General features: G+C 54.1%; 1 long non-coding RNA gene across 1 annotated transcript in view; it reads right to left on the minus strand.

Moving 5' to 3' along the window:
* Window positions 1-284: 284 nt before the first annotated feature.
* The window catches only part of LOC106698749, a 13678-nt gene continuing 1239 nt past the window's right edge, over window positions 285-12723 (minus strand). The window contains exons 2-3 of the long non-coding RNA XR_002831553.1: window positions 2107-2234; window positions 285-417 (exon numbers count right to left, since the gene is read on the minus strand). This is a non-coding gene — a long non-coding RNA (uncharacterized LOC106698749). The remainder of the gene's footprint in view (window positions 418-2106; window positions 2235-12723) is intronic.

Below are 12723 nucleotides of genomic sequence, written 5' to 3' on the forward strand. Positions count from 1 at the left end.
AGGTGTGGAGGGCACGGCCCACAGAGGCACTGTCCAAGGCTCACGTTAAGGCCCATCCGACGTCACGACGCAAGAAAGTGGAACCTTCCGGGGCCAACGCTGTTAAACACGTGGCCCAACGGCTGAGGCCTTCAAGACGCAAACGTTTCCAGGCCACTTGCTCTGTCAAGTTTCTGCCTGTGAGCAGAACCCGCCTGCTGTGTAGGCAAACGTCTTGAGGTCCAGCGGCTGGGCTGCTGCACCCACTATTGATAACGGTGAAGGGATACTGGCTCGTGTCTGGGTAACACCCGGCCCAACCGACTCACTGTCTGCGCCTCCGTTGTTTGTAATCTACCCCAGCGGCCACGTGATCCACGTCCCTGTGGCGTGTCCATTGTGTCTCACTGAGTGTCTCTTTTTTCATGAGGATGATTCCTTAAATGTCAAAATAGGAGTGATTAAAAGATATTCCATGTATATACACTCACAACAAAAAGTAATCTTTAATGTAAAAAATAATAATAATACATGGTGGCATGAATAATAGATTTCAAAAAATAAAAGAGTGAGGCAACAATAAAAAAATCATTTTTAATATAAATAAATAAAGAAGAAGAAAGGGAGCCCAGCTGGTGTGGCTCAGTGGTTGAGCATCGACCTATGAACCAGGAGGTCACGGTTCAAGTCCTGGTCAGGGCACATACCCGGGTTTCGGGCTCAATCCCCGGTAGGGGGCATGCAGCAGGCAGCCCATCCATGATTCTCTCTCATCACTGATGTTTCTATCTCTCTCTGCCTCTCCCTTCCTCTCCAAAATCAATAAAAAATATATATATATCAAAAATATAATAAGAAGAAAGTGCTGCATTTGTAAAATATGTGTGTGCGTTTGTGTGTGCGTGTAGACATGTCGTGTGACTATAAGGATTCACGTTGCTATCTAGCGTCACTGGAGGGGAGAGACCTATGAGAGAGAATAACTCTCCCTGTCATGGTGGAACTCCTGGGTTGACACCTGCACGCGTATAACCTCCTGAGAGGAAACAGCATTTTTTAAACTATATGCACGGGGGGGGGGGGGGGGGGGATTAATATTAGAACTGTGACTAAGCTCTTCCATGGATTTCAGATTTAATTATTTGTCACAAAAAGAAAAATGTGCTGTTTTGTTTCTCTATTAATGGGCGATGCATCCAAATGTTACACGATTCCAAATGGTTTACAATTCGAAGTAGGTTCAGCTACAGGTCTGGTTTCCAAGTTCAGTTCCCCTTAGGAAACCACTGTCTCCAGTAGATATTTATGTGAAAACAACAGTTTTTTTGTTTGTTTGTTTCACAGAACATGAGTCCGGAGTCTGAGCTTGGGAAAGAGGATGATTAGGCATGGATATGAAAAGGGGCGCCCATGATACTTCACATTCTTGAAGGCAGCTGGGGCCTGAAGACCAGCACCGAAGGGGACAGCCCTCCCCGCCCCAGCTCTGCAGGCGTCGACCCCCATTACTCCCCACCTCTGGAGGGGTGCCCCCAGCCCACCTTGCTCTGGAACCTGGCACAGGAATGAAGGGGCCAGTGGAGGGTTGGGGTTAGGGTTAGGCAACCCACTCCGTCTTCCTGCTGGCTTTTCCCTCCTTCCCCCACTATAAACAAGTGATTAATGCCTTGCAAAAAGGCTCGACAGGCCTCCCCCGCAGCAAGCGCCCCAGCCAGATTGCCCGCCTTAATTCTGCTGTTAACACTCCTGAGGCGGAGGGGTGAAGAGTAAATCCCCTCCTGGGAGAAGCAGACCTGCGGGCGATGCGCTTTCTTTAAAGTCTCTGCCGGGAGATTGACCTTCCGAGGGGCTGAGTCCTTTAAAATTAAAAATGGGGCAAGAAAAGAGCTCGCTTTTCCCTAAAGCGGTCTGGTCTCTGGGTTGTAAACCTCCTTGCCCAGGACCCCCCAGATGGAGGTGGCTTTGGAGGCCTCCTCCTTTCATTCCCCCGGCCGCCCCCTGCACAGACACTTTTCTCCCCTCCTTATAGATATGGACGAACATGTTCAGATTTCACAGGCTCCCTTTTCATTCGGTTTGCAGAGGGGCGTCCCCACTGGCCTCTGGATTGAGGAAGTTCATTCTTACCTTTCGACGAAGTTGATCACACCCCTGAACGGTGTGCGGACTGGCCACTGAGTGAGGGAAGAACTTCACTGCTCTTTTATTTTTCAAGGTTATCCTTTGAAATGTCCATTCTAGCGCCATTCAATAATCTATAATGCAGAAGAGGTACACAGTTCAGGCATGTGAAAACACAGAGGTATAGGACAGTGCCTACTCAGATCTGAGGGTGTTTTTTTATATATTTTTTTATTGATTTTGAGAGAGAGAGGGAGAGGGAGAGAGAAACATCTATGTGAGAGAGAAAGATTGAATGGCTGCCTCCTGCATGCCCCCCTCCAGGGATGAAGTCCGAGACCCAGGCGTGTGCCCTGATCAGGGATCAAACCGGCAACCTTTCGGTGCAGGGGACGATGCCCAACCAACTGAGCCACACCGTCCAGGGCTCAGATCTTAGTTTTTAATGATGGGGGGTCCTCCAAAGAAATTAGGGAGCATTTCAGCTAATAAATGAAGAAGACATGAAAGACCTGACAGAGCACCATTTTGCAACCCTTTATGAAACAATGGATCCACCCAGAAAGTGGTCATGAGTGGCTGCTGACAAACCAAGAAGAAAGAAAATCAATACTGCGCATCGCCAGAGGGACCCGCCGTCTGTCAGGTGAGCTCCCCCAACGAATCCCACAAGCACGTCTGTCTCAGGCCCCTTTACAGGAAACACAGGGGACAGAGAGACATCGCAAATGACACCCCGGGGATGCCCGTGGCCAGGGTCACCAGGATTCCATTATTTCCATTTTAAATGTTTTTCAAAAGAAAAAAAATGGGAGGTGCATTAAACACAATGCAGACCCCTTCCTGCATCCTGACTGGAACCAACCAACTGCAATGAAATGATAAAAATCACGGGACAGTCAGGAACACTGAGTACCAACTGGTATTTCGTAAGATTATGCAATCGCTGCTTTGGCGGGGTGGGGTGGGGGGCGGGGGTAATAACAGTATTGTGGTTGTGTTGTTTTTTTAAAATTCCCTCTTATCTTTTGGAGATACACACTGAAGTGTTTACAAGTGAAATGATACGGTGTCTGCATTTGCATTTAAACAATCTACTGTGGGTATAAATGAAACAAGCTTGGCCAGGAGTTGAATTATTGAAGCCAGGTGGTGGGTATATGGCAATGCATTCTACCAGTCTCTCTATTCCCCCCCCCCCCCTACTTTTTTTAGGTTGGAAATGTTGTATTAAAATAAAATAAAAGTTAGGCCCTGGCCAGTGTGGCTCAGTTGGTTGAGCGTCGGCCCGTGCACGGAGGGTCGCTGGTTGGATTCCCGGTCGGGGCACATGCCCGGGTTACAGGTTCAGTCCCCAGTCGGGGTGCATAGGGGCATCAACCGATCGATGTTTATCTCTCATGTTAATGTGTCCCCCTCTCTCTTCCCCTCTCCCTTCTTCTCTCTCTAAAAATAAATAAATAAATAAATAAATAAATAAAATGTTGTTTTTTTTTAAAGTTTGGGGGCCGCTGGTGCTGGTGTAAACCACAAAATCAGCAGACACCTCACCCCTCCTCTGGATGAAATGCTGCCAAGGAAGAATGAGGAAATCTATTTATTTGGCACCAACTCTGTGCCAAGCATTAGAATAAATGCTTTCTCATAAAGGATCTTGTCTTTCCTGTTTGGCAACTGCAAGAGGCTGGTGTGATTAGCCCCATTTTGAAGATCCGCAAACTGAGGCCCCGAGAGCCAAGTGACTTACCGGCTGGTGCCAGGACAAGAAGGAGAGCCACCGATGAGCTAAGACATCTAACCATTATGATTTTTCCTTTGTGACCTTGAATTCTCCTCTCTGGGCCTCAGTTTCCCTCACTGTAAGACTGAGCTAGTGACTCAGAAGGGTGAATGTTACTCTTGGCCACTCCTCCACGACCTCCCCATCTCTCCCTTTCTTCTGTCTTCCCAGGGATGTGTCAGAGGCAGCCTGGTGTGGAGGAAAGAGGACTGAGTCCTGGGCTCAAATTCTAACTTTCCTTCATGCGATTTGAGTGGCCTTGGGCAAGTCACCCCACCTCTCGGAGCTTCCCCTTTTCCAGCAATAAAATAAGGGGGAAATAGCCCTGACTGGTTTGGCTCGGTGGATAGAGCGTCAACCTGCGGACTCAAGGGTCCCGGGTTTGATTCTGGTCAAGGGCATGTGCCTTGGTTGTGGGCACATCCCCAGTGGGGGGTGTGCAGGAGGCAGCTGATCGATGTTTCTCTCTCATCGATGTTTCTGGCTCTCTGTCCCTCTTCCTTCCTCTCTGTAAAAAATCAATAAAATATATTTTTTTAAAAAAAGGGGAAATAATAACTAGCTCTGAGTACGGTTGGAATGATGACAGCAATGCATGGAGTGCCCAGTGCGGAGAGCAGGCCAGCCAGGTGTTCAAGGAGGCCTGGGTCCCCTACACCTGCCTTCCCTCCCACCTCCCGTCCTCCCCGGGCTGGTTCCCACCGCCCCCGGGTCTGGGCTGAAATGTCGCCTCCTCAGTAGTGTTCTTGACCACCACCACCCCAGCCCCCGTCCACAAGGCCCTTTTTTCTGTAAGACTCATCACATCTACCATTTATTTCACCTGTTTATTTTGTTTCTCATTCTTTTTAAAAATATATATATATATTTTATTGATTTTTTTACAGAGAGAAAGGGAGAGGGATAGAGAGTTAGAAACATCCATCAGCTGCCTCCTGCACACGCCCCACTGGGGATGTGCCCACAACCAAGGTACATGCCCTTGACCGGAATCGAACCTGGGACCCTTCAGTCCGCAGGCCGACGCTCTATCCACTGAGCCAAACCAGTTAGGGCTGTTTCTCATCATTCTTTACTCCAGTAGAAGGTCCATGGGGACAATCATTTTTATGTGTTTGACTGCAATATCCTTAGCCCAAGACACATAGTAGGGGCTTGGTAAACATTTGTTGAATGAATGAATGAATCAATCAATCAATATTAGACCTGGTATTGGTGCCTTTAGGTAACATAAGCAAAGACCAGGGCACAGGTCTTACACAGAGAAACCTGGTCCACAAATGCTTTTGTTCTCGTTTTGCTAAAACCCCAGAAACCACTGAGGTTTCCTCGTTCAACTTGAAGCGACCCTTGCTTTGCCCAAAGGTGTTCTGACAGTTTCCAGCTTTCTTAGGTCTGGCTATGCCTTAAAGGGGCCTCTCCGTGCCTGTCCCCGTAGCTCAGTCTGCTGTCCTCGGCCATCTGCCACGCCCCGTCCCTGGGCCCAGACTGTGGGACTGCAGTGCTATGTTTAAGGGCAGAAAATGCAGCCGCCCCGACTTAATCTTTGGGAGGGGATTACCCCACGCTGACAGAGGACTTGTCCACAGATCCTTTGGGGCAAAAGAGTAGCAGGGGTATCATGGTGTTGGGGGAGGGGGGGAGGCAGGGATCCTTTCTCTAGGCCCCAAAACGGAGGATTTAGAGGGGCCAGCGCTGGCCACAGTGTCACCCCAGAGGCCGAGTGTGGGTGTGTTGGGACGGAGGTGCTGATGGGCGCTTTCGGGAGAAACTTACCCTCTCTGAGCGGAAACCGCATTAAGCCAGACCTGGCTGGCTCCTGGGCCCCTGAGAAATAAATATTCCTTAAAACGGTGTTGATAAGGCCTGCCTCTGCCCCGGCTTGCCCCATCGGCAGGGCGCGTCAGCTCACAGTGTGCCTGTGTCTCCTGGAAGCCTTCCCTGTCCCTGCGGAGCCCGGAGCCTAGTCCACCCTCCACACTCTCAGGGTTCTCACCCGGAGTCCTCCAAGGACAGGGTGGGCCCTGGGTGAGCTCAGGGACCTGTGAACTGGGCTGAGGTCGGTGGGGGGGAGAGGGATCACACTTTCATTTTCACTAAACTCAGGGTGAAATGAGTAGCCGCTCCCATTATGAATGTAGCTGACCAGCCACAGCAGGCTTCGAGGTGGCTGTCACTTGGTCACCAATAGAATCACAAATACGGTGGCATTTTCATCCTGAGGGGCTGGTGTGACGGGGAGGACCCAGTGCTGTCTCGCCCACCCGACTTCAGAAGGACAGCAGTCGAGCCACTGCTGGCGTGTGTGATTTACTGCATTCACAGGGAACACACATGTTACTGAAATGTTATATTTTTAATGCTGCTTTGAGTTTGCAAGCCCACGGCAGATCCATCCATCTGAGGCGGGATCCATCCGTTTCACCAGATTGCCCACGGGGTCCGTGGCCCAGAAAGCTGGCGGAGCCCTACCTGGGGGTCAGGAGAATGAAGCAAAGGCTGAGCCATGGTTCTGAGACTAAGACAGTAGCAGAGCCCAGGAACTTGACATCTAAATACAGGAGCCTGCATGTGACTGGGCTATTAAAAAGTTCTAGGAGCCCTGGCCGGTGTGTACAGTGGTTAGCGCGTCCGCCTGTGGACCAAAGGGTTGTGGGTTCAGGTTCCCCAGGTCTGGTAGGAGGGGCGAGTGCAGGAGACAACCAATCAATGTGTCTCTCACATCGATGTTTTTCTCTCTCTCTCCCCCCTCCTCCCTCCCTTCCACTCCCTCTAGAAATCAATGGGAAAAATAGCCTTAGGTGAGGATTTAAAAAAATTTAAAAGAAAAAGCTCTAGGAAAGCATGTTCCCCAAAACATCCAAAGGGATGCGTGTGTGGCTTTTTTTGGTGCAGAAACCAGAGGAAGAAAACAATTTCCGTTTCGACTCGTTTGCAGTCTTTCTGATGAAGTCCAGTCTCGGTGGGTGCTGCGCGTCCTGAACCCTTTCCTTCTCACCACGGGGAGCTCACCATTCGCGCCGCGCGGAGCCGGAGAGCGAGAGGGGACCTCAGGCCCAGAGCCTGGTAACGTGCGTCTGTTGTCCTGGCTTATCATTTTCCTGGTTTTTTTTTTCTATTTCTGGGAAGGGAGACTAAAGTTCAGCTCACACTACATCACTAAAGGTTTCCTGGGTGTTCTGAGGAAGGGAGTGGATTATTAAAATATGTGTCAGGGAAACCATTGGGAAGGGGAGACTGAGATGTAGAAAACATGAATGTGCCCAACCCCAGTCCCCCCAGCTACTCCCAGCCCCCCAGCTACTCCCAGTCCCCCAGCTACTCCCAGTCTCCCCAGCTACTCCCAGTCCTCCCAGCTACTCCCAGTCTCCCCAGCAGGAGAAGGGAGGCCGGCGTCTGCTAATTCTCAGGCAAAGCGCCGGGCCTTTCCCTGTGGCCTTTCTGGCAGCTGATGGCCTGTCATCTGCCCCCTCTCAGCCTCCTAGACCTCTGTGGGGCCAGGGGTAGAGAGCAGGGACTCAAAGTCCCCAGCACGGGTGTCAAACATGCCCTCCGAGTGTCCTGGCTCCAGGGTCCCCGTCCTGAAGGGCCAGCTGAGTGGCGCTTTCATCGGCCTCTGAGAGGTGGCAACGAGTTTCAGGCCGGCTTCTGGTGCCCGCTGCCCCCGCGTCTGCGGCTGGCCCAGCGCTGGGAGGACTGGGAGCGAGATTCCACAGGCGTCTGGACAGTGTCAGTCGCTCAACTGTCTGCCCCGCGGGGCGGGGCGGGCGGTGGCAGAGAGCGGGAACTGGCTGGAGGGGAGAGTCAGGACTCCCGCAGGATTCCTGGGGCCAGACCCAGCTCCTGGGGGCGGGGAGGGGGAGGGGAGCCTCGATGAGCTGGCTGCAGCCCCCGCACCCTGCCCAGCCCCCATTAGGCGGCGGCACCAAAGGCAGCTAAAAATCAATGATGATATTTGCCTGACAGAGGAAATGGAGAGGGAGGGGTGGGTGGGCAGGGGGCCCGGCAGCCAGACTGCTCCCTGGGCAGCACTTCAGCACAGCCACGGGGAAGGTGGGGGCCGGCAGCGCCTGCCCTCTGCTCCACTTGAAGATTCCTGCTTCAAAACTAACCCTGATGGCTTCCAGACAGGTCGGCACCAAGGGCCATTTCTGGAGGCTGTAAGTGTTGTCCAGGGCAGCTGTAGGGACAGGTGTAAATCTGTCCCTGCATTCCTCCCCACCCCTCCCGGCTCTCTGCACCTGAAGCAGGTCCCATTTATTACTGCGAGCCCTCTCGGGCCTCAGCACACACCCGTCCGCACGCAAGCGCTGCTCACGGCTAATGCGGGGCCTGCCCTGGGAGCACATTTTTTAATGCTTCTTTAAAGCAAGTTCTATCGGCTGTTTGTTAAAGCAAAGCAAACACCAGCCTTTGCAATAACAAGGAAGAAAGAAAGAGAGAGAGGAAGAAAGAAAGAGGGGGGGGGTAGGGAAAAGAAGAGGAAAGGAAAGGAAAGGTAAGAAAAGAAAAGAAAAGAAAAGAAAAGAAAAGAAAAGAAAAGAAAAGTAAAGAAAAGAAAAGAAAAGAAAAAAGAAAAGAAGAAAGGAAGGGAGGAAGGAAATCCTTTTACTAGTATTTGCTACTATTAAAAAATGTCCTTTCAAATACCTTTCTGGGCAGACTGGGAGGGGCGTGAGGGAGGAGGCAGAGGAAGAGGGAAGATGAGCTGCGGTTTATTTGAACTAGTTGGAGTGATGAGCTGGGAGGGGAAACTTCATCTGAACCAGGCTCCCAGCTAACCCTCCTCCCCATCTCTTCCCAGCCTCCCCTGATGGAACAAAGACCTGCTGTCCCGGGAGTGCTCCCCCACCCCCACCCCATCACTCTCCACAGGGAGCAGCTGGGCGACTGCTCAGCCCCTTGCCGTCCAGCCAAGTGCACTCTGGGAATCTGGAGGACTCTGGGGAATGGGCTCTCTTCTTGGCTCCACCAGCCAGCCCTTCCTTGTGGGTCACAGTGGCTGTCGCTGGGGAAAGAGGGAAGCTTCTAGATGCCAAGCCAGTGGCAACAAGAGAACACGGTGTCTTTTTCTGCACTGTCTTCCAAGCTCTCAGCCACACACTCCCCCAGGCTCACCCCAAAGGCCTTGGGGGGGGGGGGGGGCTGGAAATCCTTAATGAGTGAACTTATCTCCTACTTAACTGGTATCTGATGCTTTATATGGTTTTGAAAACCATTTTCCCTGAGGGCTGGGGCTACTGGGGGATTGGTCCATGGGAGCAGCTCAGGCATGATTTAATGGAGGCATTCACACTGTACTAGGTAATCTTCGCTGCTTTAAGCAATACATCAGGGCCGCCGGGGTGCTGGGCTCTCCAGCCCTGCCTTCCTCTGCCTCCTTTCCGGCCTTCACCTTCCAGGCCCTTTCCTGTTTCTCACCTTTTTGTTTGTCCTCTCTTTGTCTCCTTCTCCTCCTCCTCCTTCTCCTCTCCCCCTCCTCCTCCTCCTCCTCCTCCTCCTCCTCCTCCTCCTCCTCCTCCTCCTCCTCCTCCTTCTTCTTCTTCTTCTTCTTCTTCTTCTTCTTCTTCTCTCTCTCTCTCTCTCTCTCTCCCTCTCTCGTCTGTTTCTCTTTCTGCCTCATTTAGTTTTTGCACTTGATCCTCACTCTCTGCTTCTTTTCTTCTTTCCCCCTCTCACCTCCACCCCCAACTAGGACTGCCTCTCTGTCTCTATGTCTTTCTCTCCTGCTCACTGTCTCTCAGTCACTCCCCTTCATCTGTTCTCTCCTCCATGCCTCTCCCAGACTCTGAGTACCCCTGTCCCTCTCTCATCGTCTGTCTGTCCCCTTTTCTCCTTCCTCCCTTCTCTGTATGTGCCCCATCTCTCTTACCCCCCTTCCTGTCTTTGTCCTTTTCCATCTCCCCATCTTTCCTTTCTCATCTCTGTCCTTTCTCATCACCCCCCCTGCCCCGCCCTCTAACACACACCCCCTGCTCTCAGGCTCTCAGGCGGGAAGGAGTGTCTAGCTCTCCTCTGGTCCTCAGTGCCCCCAAAGGCCTGAGGACGGGCACAGTAGGCTCCTGCTGCTGAGTAGGAGTTGGGCAGCTGCAGTGGGCCTGGGAGAAGGGACATCAGCCATACATAGTTTCTCTGAGAGCCAAGAGGCCTCCAGGGCCCCACTCAGGAGCCTGATATCCCTCAGGCCCTGACCACAGGCAGCCTCCTCATTTGCAGAGCTCATCACTGCGGGGGCTCTGGCCAGGGACACTGAGGTGCCCAATATTGTCCCTTCATTTCCTCAGTGGATCTAAGAAACGCCTGCCCCTCACTTCAGGACAGGGAGCCACCTGGGGCAGAAAGTCAAGACCTGGCCTCTGAGCTGGGTGCAAGGGGGAGGAAAGAGAGCTTTCTTGCTGGGCTCGCTTGCCATTCCGAGATCCCGGGATTCAGGAAAGGGCCACGGGGCATGAAGCCTTGAGTGAGAAGCTGAAGAAAGGATCTCACTGTCATTTCAACTTGGGGAAAGGGCAAGTAATGGAGCTTCAGTGGAGCTGAGTCAGACCTGGGCAAGGTCGAGAGGGCGATGCTAGCAAGAAGAGGCTAAATATAGTCTCCCGAGTGTCCCCTAAAGGTACAGAATATACTCAGTATACACTTAGGCAGAGTGGACAGGTACATAGCCAGCCTGGGCGCGGATCGTTTAGGCTGCCCAAACAGCTCATGAAAAATGAGCACTTACTATGCCCCAGGAGTTGGGTTCAGTTGGGTTGGAGGGGTCCACGGACTCGGCTGACGTTCCAAGATGTCCTAACCCTTCATCTCTTAGAGCTCAATGCGTGTGCCCACACTTTGCTGGAACAAGGCACCACGCGGAGTCTGCGAACGCACGGAGGCCAGCAGCTATGATCGCAGCGGCGCAGGCGGCGCAGGCAGCGCCTGAGGATCCAGCCGTGCGCACACCCCAGCGAGGGAGCACCAGCCGGCTGGGACCGGGCCGACGCCGCGACTCAGCTCCACAGGCTGTGGGGCGCAATGAGGGAGGCTGGGGTGTTGGGGGTGCGGCTCCATTCCTAGTGGGGGACGCGACACAGCGTCAGTGCCATCTCTCCGTCTGCACTTGGAGGTGGCAGGAGTCCGCGGAGAGGGGGAGTGGGGAAGGGAGCCGTGGCCTCCTTCACCACCCAGGGACTGGTGGTCGCGCCACTAACCAATCCATTCGCCATTCCTCTTACCTGAACCGTTTCATCCATCACTTTCCGGATCCGAAAGGAGGGAGGAAACTGAGGCTCCGAGCAGTTGGCTGGCAGCGCGTGCGGGAAGCTCGCCAAGCTCTTGCGCGCGCGCCAGGCCGGGCAGCGGCGGCGGAAACCACAGTCCCGGGCCTCCTGCGAGAGGCGGGAAGCGAAGCCAAGCGCGGCGCAGGCACCTCGGGCCTCTGAGCGAAGCCAAAGTCGGTCAAGCGGGCAAAGGAAGAAAGAAGAAGCGCGGTTCCGGCTGCCGCTTGGAAAGCCTCGTTCACACCGTCCTCCGTGGGAGCGAAGCGGCCGGGGGAGAGGCTGGGGTCGGCGGAGCCGGGAGGGCCTGGAACCCAAGGGGCTTGCTTCTGCTGCGGTGCGGGCGGTTGGCGGCAGATGGACCCCTACCCAGCTCCAAGCCTCAAGACGCGGGGTAATTGGCAGGAAGAGGGGGGGGATTCTGACCTCCACTTTTGAGTCTGTATTCCACGTGCTTTCCGAGAGAGAGGCGGGAAAGACGGGTGGGAGGGAGGCCAAAGCAGAGACAGAGCTAGGAAGACAGAGAGCAAGACCAAGTGAAAGAGGAGAGTCCCAGAGGCACTGGGCCTCAGCGCCGAACTGGTGGAGGCAAGGCGATTCCTGCGACCCTCGTCCTGCCCATAAACAGGCCAGGCCAGGCCAGAAGGACAAATGCTGCCCTGAGGGGGCCCGGGGGGGGGGCGCCTGATGCCTGCTTAGAGGGTGGCATCGCCTCCTCGCCCCGTGGCCGTGTGAGTCCAGGAAACCACTCCGTCCTCTGAGCCCTGAGTTCCATCCCTTGATCTCAGGGAAGAGCGCTGGCAGGTGGCCCCAAAAGGCCTTGAAAGAACTGGGTTAGGTTTGTGCTCCCCCTCCCTTCTCTCCAGCAAAGCTGCTTCGGAAGCAAACACCAGGATCTTGGCCGTCTGGGTGGACACTGGAGGCCTGGAGGAGGACTTCAAGGCAGGCACCCACAGTTGCTCATGTGCTGCTTAACTCTCAGTCCCCATCGCGTGGGGACACAGGTCTCGGGTTGCCAAACCTTTGGAAGCCTTGCATTATCTCAGAGGGTTCTAACCGCCCTCAGGAGCCCGGGTCCAAGGTGACCCCAGGATGAAGAGCCCCCGCACCGAGGGACACACAGCAGGCCTCGGGGCTCCAGCCACCCCCACCCTCATCTCCAAGACCAGGCTTCCCCAGTGCCCTGCACACACCACCCAGCTCAGATCCCGGCGGGCTGAGGCCGGGTCTAGAGCGATGCTTCCCCGTGGAGAACTGGGAGACGCAGCCGGAGAGGAGGGAAGGACGGCGTGTAGGAAGCCCCAGCGAGTGTCAGGGAGTCGGAGAGAGCTGGAGAGGGCCAGAGAGAGCCGGGACCGCCAGTGGCGAAGAGAAGCGGGAGGAGGGAAAACGGGGAAGGAAGAGAGACTACGGAAGCTAGAGCCCGCGGGAGCGCGAGCCCGCCGGGGCGCAAGACGGCGGAGTCTCCCGTGGTGCTCCCCGCGCCCCACCCGGCCCCAGGGGAGCGGCCGGCCGACCAATTTGGCCTTTGCCAGGCCACTGGGGCTCGATTCATTTCTTGACTAATTAACTGGAAGCTACGTCGCC

This window comes from Myotis lucifugus, unplaced genomic scaffold (genome assembly GCF_000147115.1).
Source record: "Myotis lucifugus unplaced genomic scaffold, Myoluc2.0 scaffold_226, whole genome shotgun sequence".
In the NCBI taxonomy this organism is placed as follows: domain Eukaryota; kingdom Metazoa; phylum Chordata; class Mammalia; order Chiroptera; family Vespertilionidae; genus Myotis; species Myotis lucifugus.